The sequence below is a fragment of the Macaca nemestrina genome, chromosome 8 (genome assembly GCF_043159975.1).
Source record: "Macaca nemestrina isolate mMacNem1 chromosome 8, mMacNem.hap1, whole genome shotgun sequence".
Classification (NCBI taxonomy): Eukaryota; Metazoa; Chordata; class Mammalia; order Primates; family Cercopithecidae; genus Macaca; species Macaca nemestrina.
In genome coordinates, this window is record NC_092132.1 from 37,142,204 (window position 1) to 37,168,922 (window position 26,719).

Here is a 26,719-nt window from a genome sequence, read left to right on the forward strand (position 1 = left end):
CTGATAGAAAATAATTGGAATAAAGTTTTATGTGTTTGGGGGGGGTGTGTGTGTGTGTGTAGCTCTCTCCCCTTCATTGATTTCATAGGAATATTGTAATTAGTCTTTACCATATTTATCCACTGATTATATACTTGATCTTATTGGTTATTCTGCTTTTTAAACTTATTTATAATAGTCTTCAGTCAATTATTGTCACAGCTTTGGAAGAAATTGACTTCTCTACTTTTATATCTAAGAGGAATTCATGAGTCCTTGTCAAATATGCACAATTAGTTTACAATAGTCCCAATGTTGTTGCTTCTTTTTTTTTCTTTTTGGCATTCTCAAATTATTTGGGGTTTTTGTTTATTATTTTTTAAATATTTGGGAAAATTCAACATGATTGTGTGGCATAAAGACAAATAATTTGGAATGTTATGTTCTGATCTTGTTACTCTCTCAAAATTTCTAAGAGATCTTGGGCAATTTTTAAAATTTTTCTAATTCTCTGAAACTTCGCTTTAAATGGAAAATAATGCCTAGCTCACAAGAATACAGAATACATTAAGGATGAGATAGTTATAAAGGGATCTTTAAGAGATTTTATAAGATATAAAATTAAAAGACATTTATATGTTATAATAGTATGGGTTCTAATTATGAATTACTATATGAAAATGGTTTTAATTGAGCTCAACATAAGAGGTCTTTACACTCCAAATAGTCTTAGTGATAAGAAAATGTTAGTAATCAAAAGAAAATCTTTTTGTTCTTATTTTTATCAGGTGTTCATACACATAACGAGCTAAATTATTCTACCAAAACCACAGAAACTATTATGAAAAATAATACTGTTAGAAAATATTTTTTTACTTTCAGATTTCTAAAAACATATGGTTGTGATGCTACCTTACTTTTTTTAGCAGTAGACATCATCTACCAACTTCCTACTAGAACTTAGCATTTGGGTCTCTTTCCTCTCCCTATCCTATCATGCATACATTTGTTTCCCATCCCTTATCCTTCCACTACTGTTGAGGCACAATTTTAGTTAGATCATTGTTCAGTGTTCATATCAGGACTTTTTAAAGGCTCTTCAAACTTGTGCCATTGAAATGACTTTGCTTTCTTTACTTTTATTTTTTACCCTATGCCTGGAGTTAATAATTGCCTCATTTTTTCTTTATTTTAATTTTTTTAAATGATTTTTAGTGATGCAAATTCATTTCTATTACCTTGATCTATAATTATGATTGATTTATTGAAATAAATTAAACCCATTGTTTGGGATATTTAGAAAAGCAATTCAAATTAATAATTTCATTTTGCTTTTCCAAAGGACCGAAACAGTTAGTGTCAGCTGCAGTGTGCACTTGTAAGAAGTGAACAGTGCCTATATTTTTGCATATATTTGCTATGGCTTTTGGGTTTTTTTTTCTTTTTCTTTTTCTTTTTTTATTATACCTTAAGTTCTAGGGTACATGTGCATAACGTGCAGGTTTGTTACATATGTATACTTGTGCCATGTTGGTGTGCTGCACCCATCAACTCGTCAGCACCCATCAACTCGTCATTTACATCAGGTATAACTCCCAATGTAATCCCTCCCCCCCACCCTCCCCGTGATAGGCCCCAGTGTGTGATGTTCCCCTTCCCGAGTCCAAGTGATCTCATTGTTCAGTTCCCACCTATGAGTGAGAACATGCGGTGTTTGGTTTTCTGTTCTTGCGATAGTTTGCTGAGAATGATGGTTTCCAGCTGCATCCATGTCCCTACAAAGGACACAAACGCATCCTTTTTTATGGCTGCATAGTATTCCATGGTGTATATGTGCCACATTTTCTTAATCCAGTCTGTCACTGATGGACATTTGGGTTGATTCCAAGTCTTTGCTATTGTGAATAGTGCTGCAATAAACATACGTGTGCATGTGTCTTTATAGCAGCATGATTTATAATCCTTTGGGTATATACCCAGTAATGGGATGGCTGGGTCATATGGTACTTCTAGCTCTAGATCCTTGAGGAATCGCGATACTGTTTTCCTGTATTTTAATTTTTTTAATATACTTACCATGAATTCCAATTCAGCCCGTCACCTCTCTGCCACTTGCTTGAATCTCCCCTTAAAAGTTTAGATATATTGGGCCAGGCACAGTTGCTGACACTTGTAATCCTAGCACTTTGGGAGGCTGAGGTAGAAGGATCGCTTGAGGTCAGGAGTTTGAGACTGGCCTGGCCAAAATAGGGAGACCTCATCTGTATAAAAAATATAAAAATTAAGTGGGAGTGGCAGCACATGCCTGTGGTCCTGTCTACTTGCAAGGCTGAAACAAGAGGATTGCTTGAGCCTAAGAGTTTGAAGCTGCAGGGAGCCATGATTGTGCCACAGTACTCCAGCCTGGGCAACAAAGACCCTTTCTCTGAAAAAAAGAAAAAAAAATGAAGAAAGTTTAGACAAATCAGGTAGTCTTTTAATTCCATCTCTTGGAAAAATCATTCTTACAGCATTCTGACCTATTTTCATCTGAACTGTTTACACCCTGGGGACTGATTTTCTTTCCCTTGCAAGAGAGACGGGGTTTCACCATGTTGGCCAGGCTGGTCTTGAACTCCTGACCACAAGTGATCCACTTGCCTCAGCCTCCCAACGTGCTGGGATTGCAGGCGTGAGCCACTGTGCCCAGCTGAAATTATTAAATTTTAAGTTATTACTCAACCAGCAAGGCTAGTCCCTCAAATTAAATAAGGTATGTAAGTAACTAGGATAGATATCTATCATCCTAATATATATATATATATAAAATTGTAAATTTTATCCACTATTCTTTTTGAGATTCAGAAACCCTTATGACATCAAACACAGTTCCAGTTACTGATGGTAAAATTATTCCTTGTCATATAATGTCATAAATCTGTAACTATTTTGGAGTAGAGTATCAGAGTACCAAGGGTTATGGCTGCTTTGTCAACTTAAAAAATTGAAAATCACTGTTTTGTAGGCTGTTTCTGTTTTCAATTTTTTAAAACTTGGCACTCAACTGTAACCCAGTATCTGCAGCGAACATAACGGCCTGTGGCACCATCTCAGCCTACATCTTTGCTTATCTTACCTTATCTTTACTTTTCAACACTCAAAGCATAGACTGTAACATTATCCTTTCTCACCTGTCTGCTTTCTCTTTTATGCTCCTGGTCCTTATGAAAAGCTTCGACTAATAATTGACTACAAGATCCCCTAAACCTCGATCTAGATCATTCAATAGTTTCACCAAATTTAGTCATTCTTCAGTTTTATTAAGTTACTTAGAATAGCAGCCTCATGGAAAAAAGTAAATCTTCAATAGAAATCCAAATAAAATAGTAAATATATACAGATCATCACCCAGGCACAATGGCTTATGCCTGTAATCCCAGCACTTTGGGAGGCCAAGGCAGAAGGATCACTTGAGCCCAGGAGTTGGAGACCAGTCTGGACAACATGGCAAAACCCTGTCTCTACAAAAATATGTAAAAATTAGCCAGATACACTAATGTTTCTAATTTTTGTAGCTCTGTCTCTGCAAAAAATACAAAAAAAAAAAGGTGGGAATATGCAATTTCACAATGAGTGTAGATAAGAACTACTTGTGTTCACCAGGAAACACAGTAGAATTAACTTGTGTAGAACTCCCTGTTCTTCAGTCATAACTTTGACTTCATTTAGCCTCTAACATCTTCTCACCTCTTTCTGCTCGTGCTCCAAGTCCAAGTGTTCAATGTATAGGAAAAGGGCTATGACACACATAAGCACATCAGAGGGGTTACTTTTTATCCCATGCAAATAAATATTCACAGCTCAAATCTAGGTGTCATTAGGTACTTTTACCTTCACCTCACATCCCTGTTAGAAAAGAAGGTCAATGGTGTAAATAATCAGTTTCTGGGCATTACTCCTTTTCATGTTCTGTCCCTATACCTGCCCCACAGCATGTCAACTAAGGAAACTAAGTTGATGTTTTAGGTGTGGTGAAACTCAGTCATCAGTTTCACACTTTGATATTTAAAGGATTTAGAACATCTGGAAGTCTGTTGATGTCTTCAACTTTAAGCTCCTAAAAGTTACCAACCTCATCACTGACCCTTCAGCTTCTGGAACAGTAGCAAAGAAAATAGAAGTGAATACACAGCAACCTGTCTGGCAAAGCTGCTGTTCTATAAACATGATTTAATACCAGATAAAAAAATAAAACACCTTGGACTGGAAAGGTGTATGTTTTTTCACTTTAAACTGATTATAGCAACTGGGCTTTCTGTCTCTGAGAATCAGTAAATTGGTAAAAACTTGTCAAATGCTATCATTTACTGCATGCTATTTTTAGAATGCATTTGTGAAGGAGAATTTGCCCTTTCCATATGGTTTAAGTTATTGGCAAAATAAAGCTAAACAAGTGCATTTTGAAAGCATGGTGCGAATGCCAGTTATTTATAGCTGTCCACAGCTATCAATTTTTACTTTAAAATTATTAGACCAATTATGGGGCAGGGAGCATGTGCTGAGCTTGAAAATATAACCAAGAGTGATTTATACAATGAAAATGATATACAAAAGGTGCTTTCCTGGGCAAAAGAGTTATTCTTAGCATTGTAGTTTATCCAAGACTCATAATATAATTTTGTCCTTGGAGAAATTCCCCATTTCTTTTTTAGTATTCTGATATTTTTCCTATTTGGAAAATGCAATTAGACAAGATAATGAAATAAAAGATATGAAAATCATAAACAGGAGCCAGTATTGGCAAGTGGTGTGGTTGTTTACTTAGAAGACCCAAGAAAGCAAATTAAAACAATGGGAAACAATTAGAATTCAGTAATCCTACTAATTTAAAAAATAAACAAAGCAATAACTTTTCTATACACACTAAAAAATTGGCTTAAAATTATACAAGAAAAAAGATTCAATTCACAATAAAAATGAACAATCAAAAATCTAGGAATAAATATTATTTTGAGATGGGGTTTTGCTCTTGTTGCCCAGGCTGGAGTGCAGTGGCTCAGTCTTGGCTCACTGCAACCTCTGCTTCCTGGGTTCAAGCCATTCTCCTGCCTCAGCCTCCCGAGTAGCTGGGATTACAGGCGTGCACCACTGCACCTGGCTAATTTTATATTTTTGGTAGAGATGGGGTTTTGCCATGTTGGTCACGCTGGTCTCAAACTCCTGACCTCAGGTGATCCGCCTGCCTTGACCTCCCAAAGTGCTGGGATTACAGGCATCAGCCACTGTGCCCGGCCAGGAATAAACGTTTTTAAAAAGTAAAGACAACATAAAATTCCACTGAAGATGCCATTATAGTGGAAGACAACATTATTTTTCTAGAGAGACTCAACTTTTTAATGATATTATTTTTAATCTATAAGTTCACTCTGATCCCAAATAGAAAACTAATTTTGTGCTTTTACCAAGGACCCACCAACATGGGCCACATTTGCACCAAAACCATGAGAAAGGTGGCCTGGGTCATTACAGAAAAGTACTACACGTGCCTAGGCAATGACTTCCACACCAACAAGCATGTGTGCGAGGAAATTGCCATTATCCCCTGCAAGAATCTCCGGAACAAGATAGTAGGCTGTGTAATCCATCTGATGAAGTGGATTCAGAGGGTCCCAGTGTGAGGTACCTCCATCAAGTTGCAGGAGAAGGAGAGAGAAAAGAAAGACAATTATGTTCTTCAGGTCTCAGCCCCCTGGATCAGGAGATCATTCAAGTAGATCCTGGCACTACGAAAATACAGAAACTTTTGGACTTTGGCAGTCTGTACAACCTGCACGTCACTCCGCCTACAGTTAGGATGAATCTTAAAACCCCTCGGGGAGGTGTTTGAATCTTTCTGCAATGCTGTAATATTTTCAGTAAACCTGGGACAACAACAGCAAAAAAAGAAAAAAACTAATTTTATGAAATGTGAAAAAAATTAAAAGTTTACATGACAGATGATTGAATGCATTAGATTATTGAGGAAAATTTTAAAGGAAAGAATAATAAAGTGGAAAATCCTGTAAATACTAAAATATATCATAAAGTTATAGTAACTAAAATAGTGTGATACCAGAATAAGAATAAAAGATCAATAGAAAATATCAAAAAATCTAACAATGGATGTAAGTATATTTAAGTATTTAGTATACTCTGTGGAGGAAAACCTGATTAGTCAATAAATAGTGTTGGGACAACTGGCTAGCCATTTGGAAAATAATTAAGTGAGATTTCTACCTCACTCATTATACTAAAATAAATTCCAGATGGATAAATAAATTTAAACTAAAACCATAGAAGTAGCTTTTAAAAAAAAAGAACTAAGAAGACTGTTTTTAATAAACTTTTTAAAAAGTGATATAAGATCTAGAATTCAGAAGAGAAAGGCAGATAATTTTGACTACATAGAAAAGAAAGTTTTCTGTGTATTTAAAACACCAATAAACCTGAAAAAAATGAGGCTGACAAACTAAAAAAATAGTTAAAGGGCTAATGTCCTTAATATATGTTTTTAAAACTCATAAAGATTCATTTTTTAAAAACTAATGAAAACTCAGTAGCAGAATGGACAAAGTACTGAACTCAAAGTAGCTGGGCTAAAAATAAAAAAAAGGCCAACTAACATATAAACTTATAAAGAGTCACTCAACCCCACTCATAATTTTACGAATGCAAAATAAAAGAAAGCAGTATACAATTCCATTAACACATAATAAGCAAAGATTGACATTTGATAAAATTAAGTATTAGAATATACACATATAGACAAAGATGAAAAATGATATTGTTTTTGAAGGTTTTTAAGTGGAAGAATAAATTTGTGCACTTTGTTTGAAGGGCGATTTGACATTATTTATGCATTAAATATAAATTTATATTAAACTAATAATTGTACTTTAGCAGTTTAAGCAGTAGATGTACTCACAAATGCTCAAAGATATATGGACAAGCAGAGTGTAAAGTCAGCCATTAGGCAAAGTTATAGCCATACTGGTTATTAAAACACAGAAATACTTCTGAGCCAATTGATAAGTGGTTGCTGCACAGAACTTGCTGATTACCTCACCTAGTACCTCAGCCTCTGGGCCCTCTGCAGTGGGCTTGTCTGTGGTCCAGCAATGAAAGGATTAATATGTAGCCCAGGAGGGCACCACTAGGACCTCCCTTCAGCATGAAAGTTGGGATCCATTTTATTGGCCAGTACCCATGACAACGATTGTTAAGTATTTTCAATATCACTTCAAATAACGATGTTCACTGCACTTGTTTGAAAATATCTAAATACCCACTAATGGAAGATCAATTATGTAATTTGTGATCTAACAATACCATGAAATATTATTCCACAATTGAAAAAAATAATGAGATAAATCTGCATGTAATGATATTATGAATCCAGGAGCTGGTTTTTTGAAAAGATAAACAAAATAGATAGACCACTAGCCAGACCAATAAAGAAGAAAAGAGAGAAGCAGCAAATAGATGCACTAAAAAATGATAAAGGCGCTATCACCACCAATCCCACAGAAACATAAACTACCATCAGAGAATACTATAAACACCTCTACACAAACAAATTAGAAAATCTAGAAGAAATGGGTAAATTCCTGGACACATACACCCTCCCAAGACTAAACAAAGAAGAAGCCAAATCCCTGAATAGACCAATAACAAGTTCCGAAATTGAGGCAGCAATTAATAGCCTATCAACCGAAAAAAGTTCAGGACCAGATGGATTCACAGCCAAATTCTACTAGAGCTACAAAGAGGAGCTGGTATGATTCCTTCAGAAACTATTCCAAACAATAGAAAAAGAGGGAATCCTCCGTAACTCATTTTATGAAGTCAGCATCATCCTGATACCAAAACCTGGCAGAGACATAACAAAAAAAGAAAATTTCAGACGAATATCTCTGACGAACATCGATGCAAAAATCCTCAATAACCTACTGGCAAACCGAATCCAGCAGCACATCCAAAAGCTTATCCACCCCGATCAAGTCGGCTTCATCCCTGGGATGCAAGCCTGGTTCAACGTATGCAAATCAATAAACATAATCCATCACATAAACAGAACCAATAGCAAAAACCACACGATTATCTCAATAGATGCAGAAAAGCTCTTCAACAAAATTCAGCAGCCCTTCCTGCAAAAACCTCTCAATAAACTAGGCATTGATGGAACATATCTCAAAATAATAAGAGCTATTTATGACAAATGCACAGCCAATATCATACTGAGTGGGCAAAAGCTGGAAGCATTCCCTTTGAAAACTGGCACAAGACAAGGATACCTTCTCTCACCACTCCTATTCAACATAGTATTGGAAGTTCTGGCCAGGGCAATCAGACAAGAGAAAGAAATAAAGGTTTTCAGTTAGGAAGAGAGGAAGTCAAATTGTCTCTGTTTGCAGATGACGTGATTGTATATTTAGAAAACCCCATCGCCTCAGCCCAAAATCTCCTTAAGCTGATAAGCAACTTCAGCAAAGTCTCAGGATACAAAATCAATGTGCAAAAATCACAAGCATTCCTATACACCAATAACAGACAAACAGAGAGCCAAATCATGAGTGAACTCCCATTCACAATTGCTACAATGAGAATAAAATACCTAGGGATACAACTTACAAGGGATGTGAAGGACCTCTTCAAGGAGAACCCCAAACCACTGCTCAAGGAAATAAGAGAGGACAAAAACAAATGGAAAAATATTCCATGCTCATGGATAGAATCAGTATTGTGAAAATGGTCATACTGCTCAAAGTAATTTATAGATTCAATGCTATGCCCATCAAGCTACCATTGAATTTTTTCACAGAATTGGGAAAAACTACTTTAAATTTCATATGAAAGCAAAAAAGAGCCCATATAACCAAGACAATCCTAAGCAAAAAGAACAAAGCTGGAGGCATCATGCTACCTGACTTCAAACTATACTGCAAGGCTACAGTAACCAAAATGGCATGGTACTGGTACAAAAACAGATATATAGACCAATGGAACAGAACAGACCATCAGATATAACACCATGCATCTACAACCATCTGATCTTTAACAAATCTGACAAAAACAAGCAATGGGGAAAGGATTCCCTATTTAGTATATGGTGTTGGGAAAACTGGCTAGTCATATGCAGAAAGCTGAAACTGGATCCCGTCCTTACATGTTATATAAAAATTAACTCAAGATGGATTAAAGACTTAAACGTAAGACCTAAAACCATAAAAAAACCCTTGAAGAAAACATAGGCAATACCATTCAGGACATAGGCATGGGAGAAGACTTCATGACTAAGACACTAAAAACAATGGCAACAAAAGCCAGAATTGACAAATGGGATCTAATTAGACTAAAGATCTTCTGCACAGCAAAAGAAACTATCATCAGAGTGAACAGGCAACCTACACAATGGGTGAAAATTTTTGCAGGCTATCCATCTGACAAAGGACTGATATCCAGAATCTACAAAGAACATAAACAAATTTACAGGAAAAAAACAACCCCTCAAAAAGTGAGCAAAGGATATGAACAGACACTTCTCAAAAGAAGACATTTATGCAACCAGCAAACACATGAAGAAAAGCTCATCATGACTGGTCATTAGAGAAATGCAAACCAAAACCACAGTGAGATGCCATCTCATGCCAGTTAGAATGGTGATCATTAAAAAGTCAGGAAACAACAGATGCTGGAGAGGCTGTGGAGAAATATCAACACTTTTACACTGCTGGTGGGCATGTAAATTAGTTCAACCATTGTGGAAGACAGTATTCTTATGTATTTTATTTTAGGCATTTTAAAACATGATTGTGAGAAATGTTTCATAGATTCCAGGAAGGTTCATGGAACAAAATTTTAAGACTCCTAATTAAGGGGACTCAAAGTATCAGTGATATGATTTGGATGTTTGACTCCTCCATATCTCATGTTGAAATGTAATCCCCAATGGGGAAGACAATGTGACAATTCCTCAAGGATCTAGAACCAGAAATACCATTTGACCCAGCAATCCCATTACTGGGTATACTAGTATATACTCAAAGGATTATAAATCATTCTACTATAAAGACACATGCACACATGTGTTTATTGTGGCACTGTTTACAATAGCAATGACTTAGAACCAACCCAAATGCCCATCAGTGATAGAGTGGATAAAGAAAATGTGGCACATATACACCATGGAATACTATGCAGCCATAAAAAAGGATGAGTTCATGTCCTTTGCAGAGACATGTATGATACTGGAAACTATCATTCTTAGCAAACTAACACAAGAACAGAAAGCCAAGAACTGCATGTTCTCACCCATAAGTGGGAGTTGATCAACGAGAACACATGGACACAGGGAGGGGAACATCACACACTGGGGCCTGTTGGGGAGTGGGGTTGGGGGAGGGATGGCATTAGGAGAAATACCTAATGTAGATGATGGGTTGATGGGTGCAGCAAACCACCATGGCATGTGTATACCTATGGAACAAACCTGCACATTCTGCACATGCACCCCAAAATTTAAAGTATAATTTTGAAAAAAAAAGTATAGGTAATGATATTTTTTAATATCTACAATATATTGTTAAATTTAAAAGCCATGTTGTAGAGCAGTATGTATGTTATGATTCTGTTTATATATTTATATATTTTTAAGAGATTTGTTTAACAAAATCTTTTTAATGTGCATAGAAAATGTCAGGAGGAATACACACTATGGTATGAACTGGGTAACAGGAGTATATGGAGGTAAGAGGGAACTCTTTTTTGTTGTTGTTTAATTTTTTTATTTTATTTTATTTTTTTTATTTTTTATTTTTTATTTTATTTTATTTTTTTTTGAGACGGAGTCTCACGCTGTTGCCCAGGCTGGAGTGCAGTGGCGCGATCTCGGCTCACTGCAAGCTCTGCCTCCTGGGTTCACGCCATTCTCCTGCCTCAGCCTCCTGAGTAGCTAGGACTACAGGCGCCCGCCACTGCGCCTGGCTAATTTTTTGTATTTTTAGTAGAGACGGGGTTTCACTGTGGTCTCGATCTCCTGACCTTGTGATCCGCCCACCTCGGCCTCCCAAAGTGCTGGGATTACAGGCTTGAGCCACCGCGCCCGGCCAATTTTTTTATTTTAGAGATGGAGTCTCACTATGTTGCCCAGGCTAGTCTTTAACTCTTAGGTTCAAGCGATTCTCGCACCTTGGTCTCCCCAAGTGCAGTGATTACAGATGTGAGCCACCACACTTGTCCAGGACTCTTTCATATACTATTTTATTTATATTCTATACTATTTGATATTTTTAAAAATACTCCTATTAAAAATGATCCTGTGTTACTTATTTTAAAAATCTATTTTTAATTAACATGAAAATGCTTACTGAATCACTGATTGTGTTAGTCTATTTCTACATTACTATAAAGGAATACCTGCCACTGGGTAGTTTATAAATAAAAGAGGTTTAATTGTCTCACTTTTCTTCAGGCTGTACAGGAAGCCAGGTGCCAGCATCTGCTTCTAATGAGGGCCTCAGGAAGCCTACAATCATGGCGGGGGAAGTGGGAGTAGGCATTTCACATGGTGAGACAGATACAAGAGACAGAAGAGCGAGGTCCCAGACTCTTTTAAACAACCAGGTTTCATGTGAACTGCTAATACCTGAGCAAGAACTCGCTCATCACCCATGGGATGGTGCTAAGCCATTTATGAGGAATTAGCCCCCATGATCCAGTACTTTCCACTAGGCCCCACTGCCAACATTGGGGATTACATTTCAACATGAGATATGGAGGAGTCAAACATCCAAATCATATCACTGATACTTTGAGTCCCCTTAATTAGGAGTCTTAAAATTTTGTTCCATGAATCTTCCTGGAATCTATGAAACATTTCTCACAATCATGTTTTAAAATGCCTAAAATAAAATACATAAGAATACAAATGAAACCAATTATAGACCACGAGTGGTGGCTCACGCCTGTAATCCTAGCACTTTGGAAGGCTGAGGTGGACAGATTCCTTGAGCCTAGTAGTTCGAAACCAGCCTGGAAAACCTGTTGTAACCCCCATCTCTACAAAGAATACAGAAATTATCTGGGCATTATGGCATGCACCTGTAGTTCCAGCTACTCAGGAGGCAGAGATATGAGGATCAACTGAGTTTGGGAGGTCTCACCACTGTACTCGAGCCTGGGCAACAGAGTGAGACCCTGTGTCTCACACACACACACACACACACACACACACAAATAAATGAAACCAATTATATTGAAATATAGTTATCAAAATATTAAAAAGAATAAATTGTGATATAGTCATAGAAGTATTTATTGACACATTTGATAATAGAAGCAAATCTAATAACTATTGTAAATTCAAAGGAATAATAAGCATAAATTATAATTTGAGGTATCGGTAACAATTGTAATGTGACATGAAAATATATATGACTTCTATCCATGACACAGTTCTAGGTATTATTAATACTACTGTGGTTTGCTGTTTATAATCACAATTGAAGGAAATGCTAAATTCAAGTTGGCTGTTAATAAAAATAAAGATATAATCTTTCTCAACTGAGTTTACAGATCCTCAAATTCTATCTGTGGGTCACTTGGGAGACTGTGAATTCAAGATCAGGAAACTGCGTATCATAGATGAGTTTGAAAGTATTAATCTCTCATTTGAAACAAGTCTCATGTCATTCAATATAGCTGTAAGATCCCCTTGTTTAAAGATACCTAAATGCAATGGTAACATGTTGCAGGAAGTCAGGGACCCCAAATGGAGGTACTAGCTGGAGCCATGGCAGAGGAGCATAAACTGTGAAGATTTCATGGACAATTATCATTTCCCAAAATTAATACTTTTATAATTTCTTAAGCCTGTCTTTACTGCAATCTCTGGACATAAATTGTGAAGATTTCATGGACATTTATCAGTTCCCAAATAATACTCCTATAATTTTTTATACCTGTCTTTACTTTAATCTCTTAATCCTGTTATCTTCGTAAGCTGGGAATGTACGTTACCTCAGGACTGCTATTGTACAAATGGATTGTAAAATGTGTGTTTGAACAATATGAAATCAGTGCACCTTGAAAAAGAACAGAACAACAGCGATTTTCAGGGAACAAGGGAAGACAACCATAAGGTCTGACTGCCTGCGGGGTTGGGCAGATTAGAGCCATATTTTTCTTCTCTCAGAGAGTCTATAAACAGACTCTGTTTGATAGACTAGAGATATTGTAGAGATATTGCTGAATTCTTTCCCCAGCAAGGAATATTAATAATTAATACCCTGGGGAAGGAATGCATTCCTGGGGGGAGGTCTATAAATGGCCACTCTGGGAGTGTCTGTTTTATGCGGTTGAAATAAGGACTGAAATACACCCTGGTCTCCTGCAGTACCCTCAGGCTTATTAGGTTGGGGAAAGATCCTGCCCTGGTAAATTTGAAGTCAGACTGGTTCTCTGCTCTCAAATCCTGTTTTTGTTGTTTAAGATGTTTATCAAGACAATATGTGCACAGCTGAACATAGACTCTCATTAGTAATTCTATTTTTCCCTTTGCCTTCTAATCTTTATTGGCCTCAAAAGCATGTGATCTTGGTTCTCCCATTTGCCCTTTAAAGCATGTGATCTTTGTGACCTACTCCCTGTTTGTATGCCCCCTTGCCTTTTAAAGTCCTTAATAAAAACCTGCTGGTTTTGTGGCTCAGGCAGGCATTACAGAACCACCAATATGTGATGTCACCCACAGCAGCCCAGCTGTAAAATTCCTCTCTTTGTACTCTTTCTCTTTATTTCTCAGACCAGCTGACACTTAGGGAAAATAGAAAGAACCTACGTTGAAATATTGGGGATGGGTTCCCGCGATAGTAAGGTAAAGAGAATGGAGTCCTCAAACCATTACCAGAACACTGCCTTTTAAATGGGGCCTTAATGTAATGGCTCACAAGAAGTTGGCTCAACTTTTCAAAGTCCATCTGTAATATTTCATTTTTCTTTTATTTCTCTATGTTCCTATTCCCTTAAATCTCTATCTAGGCATTGACTTTTAATGTTTTTTCTTTCCCCAACACTAGCATTTCCCTTCCAGCTGCTCTGCTCTCTAATCTTTCCATATTTTTAGATTGTCTTTTAACTTGTTTTAATACAAGCTCCTTATCATGATTTTAATGGTGGTTGTAATTAATCACTTACATATCAAGATGTTTACCCTTACCTGCTATAGAGTGTGCAATTTGAGATAGTATTCCAGTAATAAGGGTGGATTTGTATTGATCCATTCACGCTACATCAGAATCCCCCGCTGTGACTAATGATTCAAAGTGCGAAGGTGACTGGGATTAGTGAAAATATCAGTAATTAGAGAACAGATCAAGTTTAACAAACCTGTGTAGGAACCTTGGGTCAACTCTATACTTTGACGTAATGTTTCTAACTGACACTTAAAAAAATACTGTCAAAACTTGTTCTTCATTCTGAAATTATACCAAAGGTTTTTATTTTTGCTTTTCTTTGCTAGGTTTGAAACCAGATTTGAATGGTTGATGTGTGTATATTAGTGTGTGCATATGTGTATGTGTGTGTATATACATGTGAGAGGTTATTACAATAGTGGTTATGACTGATCAAGGTAGAGTATATATACATGTATTTTGATCTCAGAAAATACATATTCTAAAATCAAAGAGACTTGGAAACAGAAAATAGTCGTACATAGTATAGCTGAGTTACATTAATGATGAAACACTATAAAGTTGTGTAGCTAAGCTAAATAATAGTGGAAGCCTAGAGTAATGATACATAATCTCTCACTGTTGAAATCCCCAAAGGCCTCATTTGTTCATGATTGTATAGCATTTCCTTGGATACACTAAGATCTGTCATTATAATTTGCCATCTTTTGCTTGAGCTAATTTATGTTCTTTGCAACCAAAATGCTCAGAATAAGGTAAATGTTTTGAGCATATTCTTAATTATGAGTTTGTTTTGTGATTATTCTATTTGGGAATTCTTGTTAATTTTATTCAGTTTGTTGGGGGTACGTATGTGGTCAGTACATAAGTAGCTATGGTGAGATGCCCCCAGAAGTTGGAAATAAAGTTATTTTCTTTGAATAAAAGAAGTAAGAATCATACATAATCATCAAAGTATAACATTAATTCACTCTAGAAAGATGGTTTGTAAATAGGTGACTGAGGAAATTTTGGGAATCTTCAAATAAAGTTTAATTCATCAATTTAATCTAGTTAATAGAAAGAGCAAGTTAACACAGAAGGTGACAATAAATGTAGATAATATATCAAATAAGAATGCTAACATATTTTCCTCGCTACCCCAGGAGGGATGGGATTCCTGAGAATGGACATGGATTTCCTGGCCTCATAGATTATCTACCTTCACTTTAATTCATATTAACAAGGCAACAGCTTTATGATTATAACCATGTCTGTTATCTAGGTTTTCCTCTAGGGAAAAGATTTAACAGCCAGATGACAAACAGTGTTTCAGGGTACTTGATCATTATATTTCTCATTAAAAATTAATGAAATGGATTTCTGGATTGTACATCCTTCTCCTGTACTCCTGGTTAGGAGAAGATTTGCTGATTATAATCTTTCTTTCTTGATTTACCCTCTTGTTTTCTGAAAATTACCCTTGAGTAGCTTCCTGGAAAGAGTATATTGAAATTTTTTAATTTTGCCTATCCAAAGTTATCTTTATTATACAAGCATATTTGATTGAAAGATTGGTTAGATACAGAATAACTGATTGAAAGTAATTTTCACTTAGTATTTTGAAGGCTTATGACATTGTCTTTTAGCTTCCAGTGTTGCTATTGAGAAGTCTGATGCCATTCTGATTTCTGATCCTTCACACGAGATCTTTCAGTTTGATACTTTTCTACTGGAAGTTTTTTTTTTTTTTTAGGTTTACCAGTTTATTATTAAAGATATTACAAATGATACAGATGAACACCAGATGAAGAGATGCGCAGAGTGAGGCATGTGAGAAGGGGTGTGGAAATTCCATGCCCCTCTGGGACACCACCCTCCAGGAACCTTCATGTGTTCAGCTATCTGGGAGCCCTCCCAAATGCTTTTGGATCATTTATGGTGACTGTATTCAGTAGCTTTTCAAGAGAAGTATTTTCTTTTTAATCCCATCATTTTTATTAGGAAACTGAGACTCAGAGAAATTAAATACATTGCAGTCATATAACTAAAAACTGCCAGATGCAAGACTCAAATACAGTCTATCTAATTCAGAACTCATGTGCTTTACATTACACTACATGACAGTATATCCTTCACAGTTTTAAGGGACATGAGAGTAGATTTAATCCAATCACTTGGCCCATACCAGTGATTCACCTTCATGTTTATTTGCTTTTCTTGAAGTTCTTTCTCTGAAGAATTACACTGATTCACAGTATGTGCACCAAAATACCACTTTTAATTCTTATGGAAAGTAATTCCAACTTTTATTTGTTATTTGAGGAATCTATGACACATTCAAGCCATCAAGGACTATGTAAACCAAAATAAATAATCCAGTGTCAAATGTCTTACTACTTCAAATATGAGTCAATACAGGTTTGTTTTTTTTTTTTTTTTTTTGAGACGGAGTCTTGCTCTGTCACCCAGGCTGGAGTGCAGTGGCCGGATCTCAGCTCACTGCAAGCTCCTCCTCCCGGGTTCACGCCATTCTCCTGCCTCAGCCTCCCGAGTAGCTGGGACTACAGGCACCCGCCACTTTGCCCGGCTAGTTTTTTGTATTTTTTAGTAGAGACGGGGTTTCACCGTATTAACCAGGATGGTCTCGATCTCCTGACCTCGTGATCTGCCCGTCTCGGCCTCCCAAAGTGCTGGGATTACAGGCTTGAGCCACCGCGCCCGGCCGAGTCAATACAGGTTTAAAGCATCAGCACTCTACTTGGCCAGTTGAATTCTTTTTAATACAGTTAGTCTCATAGAGGACAGCCTTGTAATTTTAATGCACTCCACACTGATTAACGTCTTAAATTCAGTTGTCTATCTTCTAAAACACTGCAAAATGTGACTCCTCTTTTAGGAGGTATGCTAAATGTGTCTTCCATTTCTTTGGGCTTTTGTATTAACTCTGCAATTGCTTCTCTAAAGGCATCATTCTGAAAAACAACTGGTTCAGAATGATGGCTACATTAACACGGAAAGAGTTTTTCATTTTAATTACATTTAATACAATTCTTTTACAGATAGCAACATATTAAGGTTGAATCTTATTTGCTACAATTGTGCTTAAATAACATGCTAACTATATTTTACAGGGGGCCAAGGTTATCACCAAATTATATACATTAAATTCTCACGGACTATTGAAAACAAATATGAAATGAAATCTTTTCCTCTATGATTCTTAAGTAAAAAGAAACAAAAGTATATAGACATAATATATAATGTATAAAATATATGATATTCAAGGTGAATGTGAATCAATTTGCAAATCCAAACCTTCCAAGTGGTATCTATTCACCTTTACATTTACCACCATAGTTTTAAAACATTCACTTAATCTTCTTATATTTGAGTCATTGTAGATACCAGATATAATTAAAAGTCCATCAGCTAAAGGAAAATTTGGACTTCTGTATTACCCATTTTAGATTGCTTATGTCTCTATTATACCTCCCTCCCCCAGAATCTATCATATCAGCACGAAAGCAAAGCAAGCATTAAATTATTCATTAGCTCAGCTCTACCTTTCCTGGATTTCCAAAACATTGATTGTAAAATCGGTTATTTAAAAAATATATTTTAATTGGATATATCCCAAAGTGGGTTTTATGAGATAGTAATAGATGTCATAGGAAAATAATAAGTAAACAAAGGGTTCTGTCACCAAATTAATTAAAATCTGGGTAGTTTTCCATTGCAGAATTTTTAAAAACTTCAATATGTTATAATACATTCATTATAATCTCTCTAACAAGAGCAAGGTATTGCATAAAAAATTCCAAGATGAATTTGACTGGAGAATCTGTTTTAAAAGAAGTCATTTTTTTGTTCTAAAAATCAAGGGGCAATTGAAAAACACTGTTTTAGGCTCTTGTAGCACATCAATTATAGACTTTTCAAAAGGCATCAACAGATTTTAGTGGGGAACAGCCTCTCTCCCTATTGTTAATTACACATTTATCTTATAAGTAAATTGTTATAACTGGTTTCAGACTTACACATGTGATTTGAATAGCTAATCCCCAGGAAACCCTGGATTTATGGAGAATGATTCTATAGAGAAAAGAAGTATGAAACCAAACTGGGTTTTATACAAAGGTTCCAGAAAAAAAATTCTCTCAGGCGACCTGCTTTATAATGATAAATTAAATTGTTCCCAATTCTTTAGTTTTCCTTGTGAAACAGTTCTTGAAATCACATTTTTCTATTTCTCCTAAAGAGTTGTTACTATCTCATCACTACCAGACATCCCAATAGGAGGCATAGGTTTCCTGTGGAGATAATTTAAAGCTAATTCAGTGTTCTAACATTTATTTATTCCAGTTGTTCAAAAAGTTTAGTACATTTTAAGCAATGGATTTTTTAAAAGTAGCCATTAATCTGTGGTTAGGTTTTCATATGCTTGTAGGTTTTGACAAGCCTAAAGGAAAGTGGACCCTAATTACATTATTTGCTCATGTAATTAATATTTATTGATTATATTTTGTGCCCATTAATGTGTTATATAATGGCATGAGTGTAGAAAAAAAAAACAACCCTTGGTTCTGCCCTTAACTTGCATGAAAATATTAAAATATAGGGTGAAAATAGCTACAGTATAGGTGTAACAGCTGTTGATTATAACAAGCTTACTTTAACAATAGCTGTACCAGTAACACAGTACAATAGATTTTCACTGGAGATTTTCTGTCACCGATTCTCAGTGATGCTTATGGATAAGCATCATCAGAGTTTTAGGATCACTTCTGATTTCTGGTCTGATATGTAAAGAGCTTAGATGTCATTACTCCCATTCTCACAACATATACAAAGCTGAACAAACTGAGAAGCACAACTCTTCTTAGATCCATCAGAGAATTGAGATTCCAGGGCTAACTGTGGCCCCCAGAACTAGATGGAGGGACAAATACCAAGAATCACAGCTGACCAGGAGCAGAAGCCCGAAGCAAAATCCTGCCACTGGAAGCAGTAGTGATAGGAAAAGTTAACATGGTGACTTTCTGAAGGCTCGATGTGGACTAGATTGAGAGTTAAGACGTCTGTTAAGACTCAGTTTTAGGATAACCCCATACTTTCATGATTTTTATCTCCAGGATCCCTAGTAGGTTCTAAGGCTGAAGCAAGGAAAAATTCCTTCATGTTCCTGGCAAGGGGAAGGAATAGTAACCACCTGAAATGCACCCAGGGCGTTCTGTTTTTCTTAACAAAGACTTCCTTCAAACTATTTTTGGCTGAGTGTAGTAGTTCACATCTGTAACCCCAGCACTTTGGAAGGCCAAGGTGGGTAGGCCACTTGAGCCCAGGAGTATGGTATCCAACCTCAGGAGGCTGAGGTGAGAGGATCACTTGAGGCCAGGAGGTCAAGGCTGCAGTGAGCTGTGATTGTGCCACTATACTCCAGCCTGGGTGACAGAGGGAGACCCTTTCTCAAAAGGAAAAGAAAAAAAAAAAAAGGAAAAGGAAAGAAAAGAAAAGAAACTACTTTACCAGAACCTAACTGACCTTTGGGGGAAGGGAAACAACCCCAGCCCCCATTTAAATGTCTTGTCTCACCTAAGGGGGATGGGGAGGGAGGCTGAGAAGCAATTGTGAAGGTCACAGTCCAGAGGCACAGGCTCACTAAAAGACTAGGACCTAATCATAGGACTACAGAATGCATCCTTTCTACCTACACCTTACCAACCCATCAGTCAGGCTCTTAATAATAATAGTTGATTATAGCTAAAAGAACTACAGGTTTAAATCCTACTTAAGGAGTCTCTACAAAAACTCAAAGACAAAAGATGGGATAGAAACAAGAACAGTGGACCGGCGCTGTGGCTCATGCCTGTAGTCCCAGCTACTCGGGAGGGTGAGGCAGGAGAATCGCTTGAACCCGGGAGGCGGAGCTTGCAGTGAGCCGAGATCGCGTCACTGCACTCCAGTCTGGGCGACACATGGAGACTCCGTCTCAAAAAAAAAAAAAAAAAAAAAAAAAAAAAAAAAAAGAAAGAAAAAGAAAGAAAGAAAGAAACAAGAACACGGGAGGAAACTTTAGTCCCTGACACCTGCAGCTACAGTGTACAGTAAACACAGCCTACCTCTTAGCTAGACAAACATAAAACCTCACATTAAGACCCATTTTCCTTGATTCCTTTTACCTGATACATCATTCTTGACTTTCAGCAAAATATTACAAAGCATGAACAAATGCAAAAAAAGAAAAAAACCAAAAATAAAAATAAAAACAGTTTGAAGAGAGAAAGCAGCATCAGAACCAGGCTCACATACTCAGATGTGGCAGAGATTTTGGAATTATCAAACCAGGAAGTTACAATAATTATGAATAATATTCTAAAAGGTGTAGTTGAAAAGGGGACAACATGTAAGAACAGATAAGTAATACAAGCAGAGAGACAGGAAATAAGAATGAAGCAAAAGAAAATGCTAAAAATAAAAAATGCTGTAATAGAAATGAAGAGTTTAATGGGCTTACGGATAGAACGTACATAACTGAGGAAGAAATCAGTGAGCAAGAAAATACATCAAGAGAAACTTCCCAAACTGAAAAGCAAAGAAAAAAAAAAGGAATGACAAAAAAAAAAAAAGAAAAAAAACAAAACCCAGAACAGAATATCTAAGAATGGTGAGACAATTACAAAAGGCATAATATATGCATAATAAGTATATCAATACTCAAAAAGAGAAAGAAAGGAGCAGAGGAAATATTAGAAGTAATAAAGGCTAAAAATCTTTCAAAAGCCGTAAGAGATACCAAATCGCAGAGCCAGGAAGTTCAGAGAATATCAACCAGGATAGATACCAAAAAATCTCCACCTGGGCATATCATATTGAAACTTCAGAAATTCAAAGACTAAAATAAAATCTTCAAAGAAACTGGGGATTGGTGGTGGGGAGAACCTATTTACACAGGAACAAAGATAAAAATTACATCTGACTGCTCTTCAGAAACTATGCACTCAAGAAAAGAGTGAAGTGAAATATGTAAGTTTCCAAAAGAAAAAAGCCACCAGTATGGAATTCTGTATCCAGTGAAATTATCATTCAAAAGTGAAGGAGAAAGAATGACTCTTGGACAAACAACAATTGAAGAAATTTGTTCCAATAGTACTACCTTGCAAGAAATGTTAAAAGTTCTTCAGAGAGAATGAAGAACTTCATTCATAGGTCAGAAACCTGGATCTACATCAAGAAAAGAAGGGAAGAGTGAGGCCGGGCGCGGTGATTCACGCCTGTAATCCCAGTACTTAGGGAAGCCGAGGTGGGTGGATCATGAGGTCAAGAGATGGAGACCATCTTGGCCAACATGGTGAAACCCCATCTCTACTAAACATACAAAACTTAGCGGCACGTGGCAGTGCATGCCTGTAGTCCCAGCTTCTCGGGAGGCTGAGGTAGGAGAATCACTTGAACCCAGGAGGCAGAGGTTGCAGTGAGCCGTCACTGCAACAGATCATGTCACTGCACTTCAGCCTGGCAACAGAGTGAGACTCCATCTAAAAAAAAAAAAAAAAAAGTAAGATTGTTGTAGAAGCAGTAAACAAAAGTAAAATAACATATATTCATATATTATTTTTCTTTTTAAATATTAGTCTAAGAGCAGTTTGAAATTATAAGAACAATTTATTTTGTGATTATAGCTTATGGATAAATAAAATTAATAACAGCAATGTTTTAAAGAATGAATGGCAGCTGGCTGCAGTAGCTGAGGCCTATAAATCCCAGCACTTTGGGAGGCCGACGTGGGCAGATCACTTGAGGTCAGGAGTTCAAGACCAGCCTGACCAACATGGTGAAACCCTGTCTCTACTGAAACACAAAAATTAGTTGGGCATGGTGGGCGTACTCGTAATTCCAGTTACTCAGGAAGCTAAGACAGGAGAATTGCTTGAACCTGGGAGGCAGAGATTGCAATGAGCCAAGATCGTGCCACTGCACTCTAATCTGGGTGGCAGAGTGAGACTCTGTCTCAAAAAAAAGAAAAGAAAAAAGAAAAATCTGCATGAATGGCAGCAATTGGGAATACTTTGTTATAAGGTACCTGCACTAAGCATGAAGCAGTATTGATATGATTTGAATGTGTGTCCCCTCCAAATTTCATGTTGAAATGTGATCCCCAGTGTTAGATGTGGGCCTAGTGGAAGAAGTTTGAGCCATGGAGTTGGATCCTTCATGAATGGCTTGATACTGCCCTCATGGTAATGAGAGTTTATGTAAGATTTTTGTTTAAAAGAGCCTGCCACCTCTTCCCTCTCTCTGTTATTCTTTCTTTTGCCGTGTGACACACTGGCTCCCCTTTGCCATCCACTACGATTGTTAACTTCCTGAGGCCGTCACCAGAAGCAGATGGTGGAACCTGGCTTCCTGTACAGCCTGGAGAACTGAGAGACAAATAAACTTCTTTTCTTTATAAATTACCCAGTCTCAGGTGTTTCTTTATAGCAATGGAAACAGACTAACACAAATATACTGTTTTTTTCAAAGTGGACTGTGATTAGTTGTAAATGTATATTGCAAACTCTAGGGTAACCGCTAAAAAAAATTTTTAAGTATAATTTTTTATGCTAAGAAAATAGATTCATATAAAATACAAAAAGTCACTAGACATGGTGGTTTATACCTGTAGTCCCACCTACTTGGGAGGCTGAGGTGGGAGGGTCACCTGAGTTCAGGAGGCAAAGGTTGCAGTGAGCTGTGAGTGTCCCACTGCATTCCAGCCTGGGCAACAGAACAATGTCCTGTCTCAAAAAAAAAAAAATTAAATTAAAAAACCCAACTACATCAATAATCACTTTAAATGTAATTGATCTGAATACCTCAATTAGAGATACATCAATTAGAAAGGGAGGGGAAATTTGCTCAACTTGCCAATATCTAAAACAACCTACAACCAACATCACAATTAATAGTGAGAAACTTGATGCTTTCCCCCTAAGATCAGGAACAAGATAATGATGTCCTACCATCCTACCTCTCCTATTCAAAATTGTACTGGAAGTCCTAGCTAATATAGTAAGACAAGACAAGAAATAGAGTTTACAGGTTGGGATGGAAAAAATAAAACTCTTTGTTCACATATAACATAACAATATATGTAGAAAATCTCAAAGAATTGACAAAAAATACTCTTGAGACTAATAAACAATTGTAGCAAAGTTGCAGGGTACAAGGTTAATACCAAAAGTGAATACCTTTCATCTGTACCAGCAATTAATTGTTGAAATATGAATATGAGTAAACAACACAATTTAATTTAGCACCAAAGAAAAAAATAAATATTAATATTTAAAAGAATGTACAAGACCTCTATGAGGAAAACCACAAAAGTAAGATGAAAGAAATCAATGATCCAAATAAATTCCTTGCTTATGGATGAGAAGACTCAATATTATTAAGATGTCAGTTCTTACAAACTTTATCTATATATTTAATTTAAACCAATCCAAATCCCAGCAAGTTACTTTGTGGATATTGACAAACGGATTCTAAAATTCATATGGAAAGGCAAAAAGACTTAGAATAGGCAACAGAGTATTAAGAACACAGTACAGACACTATCAACTTTAAAACTTCCTATAAAGCTACAGTATCAAGACTGTGGTATTGGCTAAAGAATAAATACTTTAATGGAACAGAGTAGAGAACTCACACACATACATATAATAAACTGTTCTTTGACAAAGGAGCAAAGGCAATACAATGGAGACAAGATAGTCTTTTTGACAAATGGTGCTGAAACAACTGGACATCAAAAAAATTAATCTAGACAAGGGTCTTATATCTTTCTCTAAAATTAACTCAGAATGGATCATAGACTTTTGTAAAATGTAAAAGTATAAAACTCCTAAAAGATAACATAGGAGACAATGTAGATGAGCTGGATGTAGCAATGACACCAAAACCATGGTCCTTGAAAAAACATTGATAAATTTGACTTTATTAAAATTCAAAACTTCTGCTACTGTAAAAGATAGCATTAAGGCAATGTATTAAGAGAAACACATATATGATAAAGGACTGGTATATGAAATATATGAAAAGTCCTTAAAAACCTAAAAATAGGAAACCAAACAGCCTGGAAAGTGGGCAAAAGGTATTAAAAGATACCTCACTGAAGACATACAGATGGCAGATAAACCTATGAGAAGATGCTCAACATCATATGTCATTAAGGAATTGCAAATTAAAACAACAATGAGATATTACTCACAACTATTAAAATGGCTAAAATTCAAAACACTGACAACTCCAAGTGCTGTTAAGGATGTGGAGCAACTAGAACTCTCTTTCTTGGCTGATGGGAAGGCAAAATGGTATAGCCACTTTGGAAGACAGTTTGGGCAGTTTTGGCAGTTTCTTACAAAACGAAACGAACTCATCACACAATCTAGCAATCACACTCCTTCATATTTACCTAAATGAGTTGAAAACTTAAGTCCACACAAAAACCTGCACAAAAATGTTTACAACAGCTTTATTTATAATTGCCAAAACTTGGAAGCAACCAAGAAATTCCTCAGAAGGTGAATGGATAAACAAATTTGGTGCATCTGTTTAATGGAATACCATTTAGCAACAAACAGAAATCAGCCATTAAGCCACAAATACATAAAGGGACCTTAAGTGCATATTACTAAGTGAAAGAAGCCAATCTGAGTGGGTTACTTACTATATGATTCCAACTATAAGACATTCTGGAAAAGTCGACACTATAGAGACAATAAAAAAATCAGTCGTTTTCAGAGCTTTAGAGTAAGAAAGGAAGAATAAATAGTTGGAACACGTAGGATTTTTAGGGCAGTGAAATTATTATATATGATAGTCCAATGTTGCATACATGAAATTATCACTGTGCATTTTTTGGAACCTACAGCACTATACAACATAGAGAATTAACCCTAATATAAACTATGGATTTTAGTCAATAATAGAGTATTAATATTGGTTCACCATTTGTAACAAATGTACCATCCTAATGCAAGATCTTAGTAAGAAGAGAAACTGTATGAAGGATAGAGGTGGGGAGAAGTGACATGGAAATTCTAATTTCTGCTCATGTTTTCTATAAACCAAAAACAGCTCTAAAAAATAAAGTCAAGTAATAAAGTTTCAAGACCACAAACTTTTATAATTATATTTTGAGAAGATTCAATATTTCTGGGCTTTTTGTTCCAAAGGAATGAGCACAGTGTGAGTTAAGGGCATATGCTTCTGACAGACAATGATCGTTCATGTCACAGGAATGTCATAGTGTAATATATCATTTATTTTCTATGTCCCCTTTTTTCTCTACAGGAGACTCATCTTGAATGGACCATGAATACAACTTTAATATGGACCCTTCTGTTTCAATAGAGTATATAACTTCTTTTAATTACCTTTTCTTCCCACAGTTCCTATTACATGACTACCAATCTAAAAATTATGGGAAATGCTTTTGGGGTTTTATTAAGATTAATGGACCCTTTACTCTCCTTTATGAGGCTTTCAACTGGTACTTTAATTCTAAGGAAATATACCCACCAGTTCTGGGATGTCTGCCTTAGGAGATTAATTAGTGGTTGACTTCTTACTATACATATTCCATTAGTTTATAATTGGCCAGAAGATTTCACATTATTTTCTAACATTTGAAAGCAAAGGGGGAAAGGAAAATTCCCAGAAAGCACCAAATTGCTATTTCTAAGTGTCCAAGTGCAATTTTAAATCATAGTTGAGTTTGATCAATTTATTGCAACCCTGAATCTCAAGTTGACTTTAAACTTGCCTTTTCATCAAGTTAACCACAACACAGAATCAGGAAAGAAGTAGGCATTTGCTATTATATCCCTTCTTATTGATACAAAATGCTACTCAATTTTGTAACTCCCTAGCACACTCTTAGCAGTCCCAACTTCCTGTTTCTCACATCTCAACCCATTGCCAATCTAAGTTATTATGCACCAATATTTTTAGGAAGATAAATTCTGACAACAGAATTTTTTAATGGGAACATTTTTTCCAGAATAACATGGAGTTTATTTTAAGGTGTGTTTTCAGTCAACAGTATAAAGAACAAACCAGAAACCTAGCTAATTGGGTACAATTAATATGTCCTGAAAATAGTTACTTTAATATCAAATGTTGATGGCATCTTTTAGTGACACAGCCTTCACTCAGATCTGCTTTTTGCTATGGGTTTGAAGTTGAACCTCTAAAGACATTGAAATTTGTAGTATCAAATGTCTTTTAAGCTAGAACTAAGCAAATATCATTACCTGAACACTACATGGTGAAGAGTTCCTCATCAGCTCGTTTATAAAAGAGCCATAGGAAGAAGGAATGAAAGGAAGAAAAACTAAGGGGATGGACCTCTGATATGGTTTGGCTGTGTTCCCACCCAAATCTCATCTTGAATTCCCATGAGTCATGGGAAGACCCCCAGTAGGAGGTGACTGAATTACGGGTATGTGTCTTTCCTATACTTTTCTCATGATAGTGAATGAGTCTCACAAGATCTGACAGTTTTAAAA

At 36.2% G+C, this 26,719-nt stretch overlaps 1 long non-coding RNA gene and 1 pseudogene across 1 annotated transcript in view; both read left to right on the forward strand.

Annotated features, from left to right (window-relative positions):
• LOC139355786 (uncharacterized) overlaps window positions 1-26,719 on the forward strand; it is a 168,933-nt gene that overhangs the window by 60,697 nt on the left and 81,517 nt on the right. The gene's annotated exons all lie outside the window — the stretch shown is intronic.
• LOC139355785 (small ribosomal subunit protein eS17 pseudogene) overlaps window positions 1-26,719 on the forward strand; it is a 76,210-nt pseudogene that overhangs the window by 39,789 nt on the left and 9,702 nt on the right.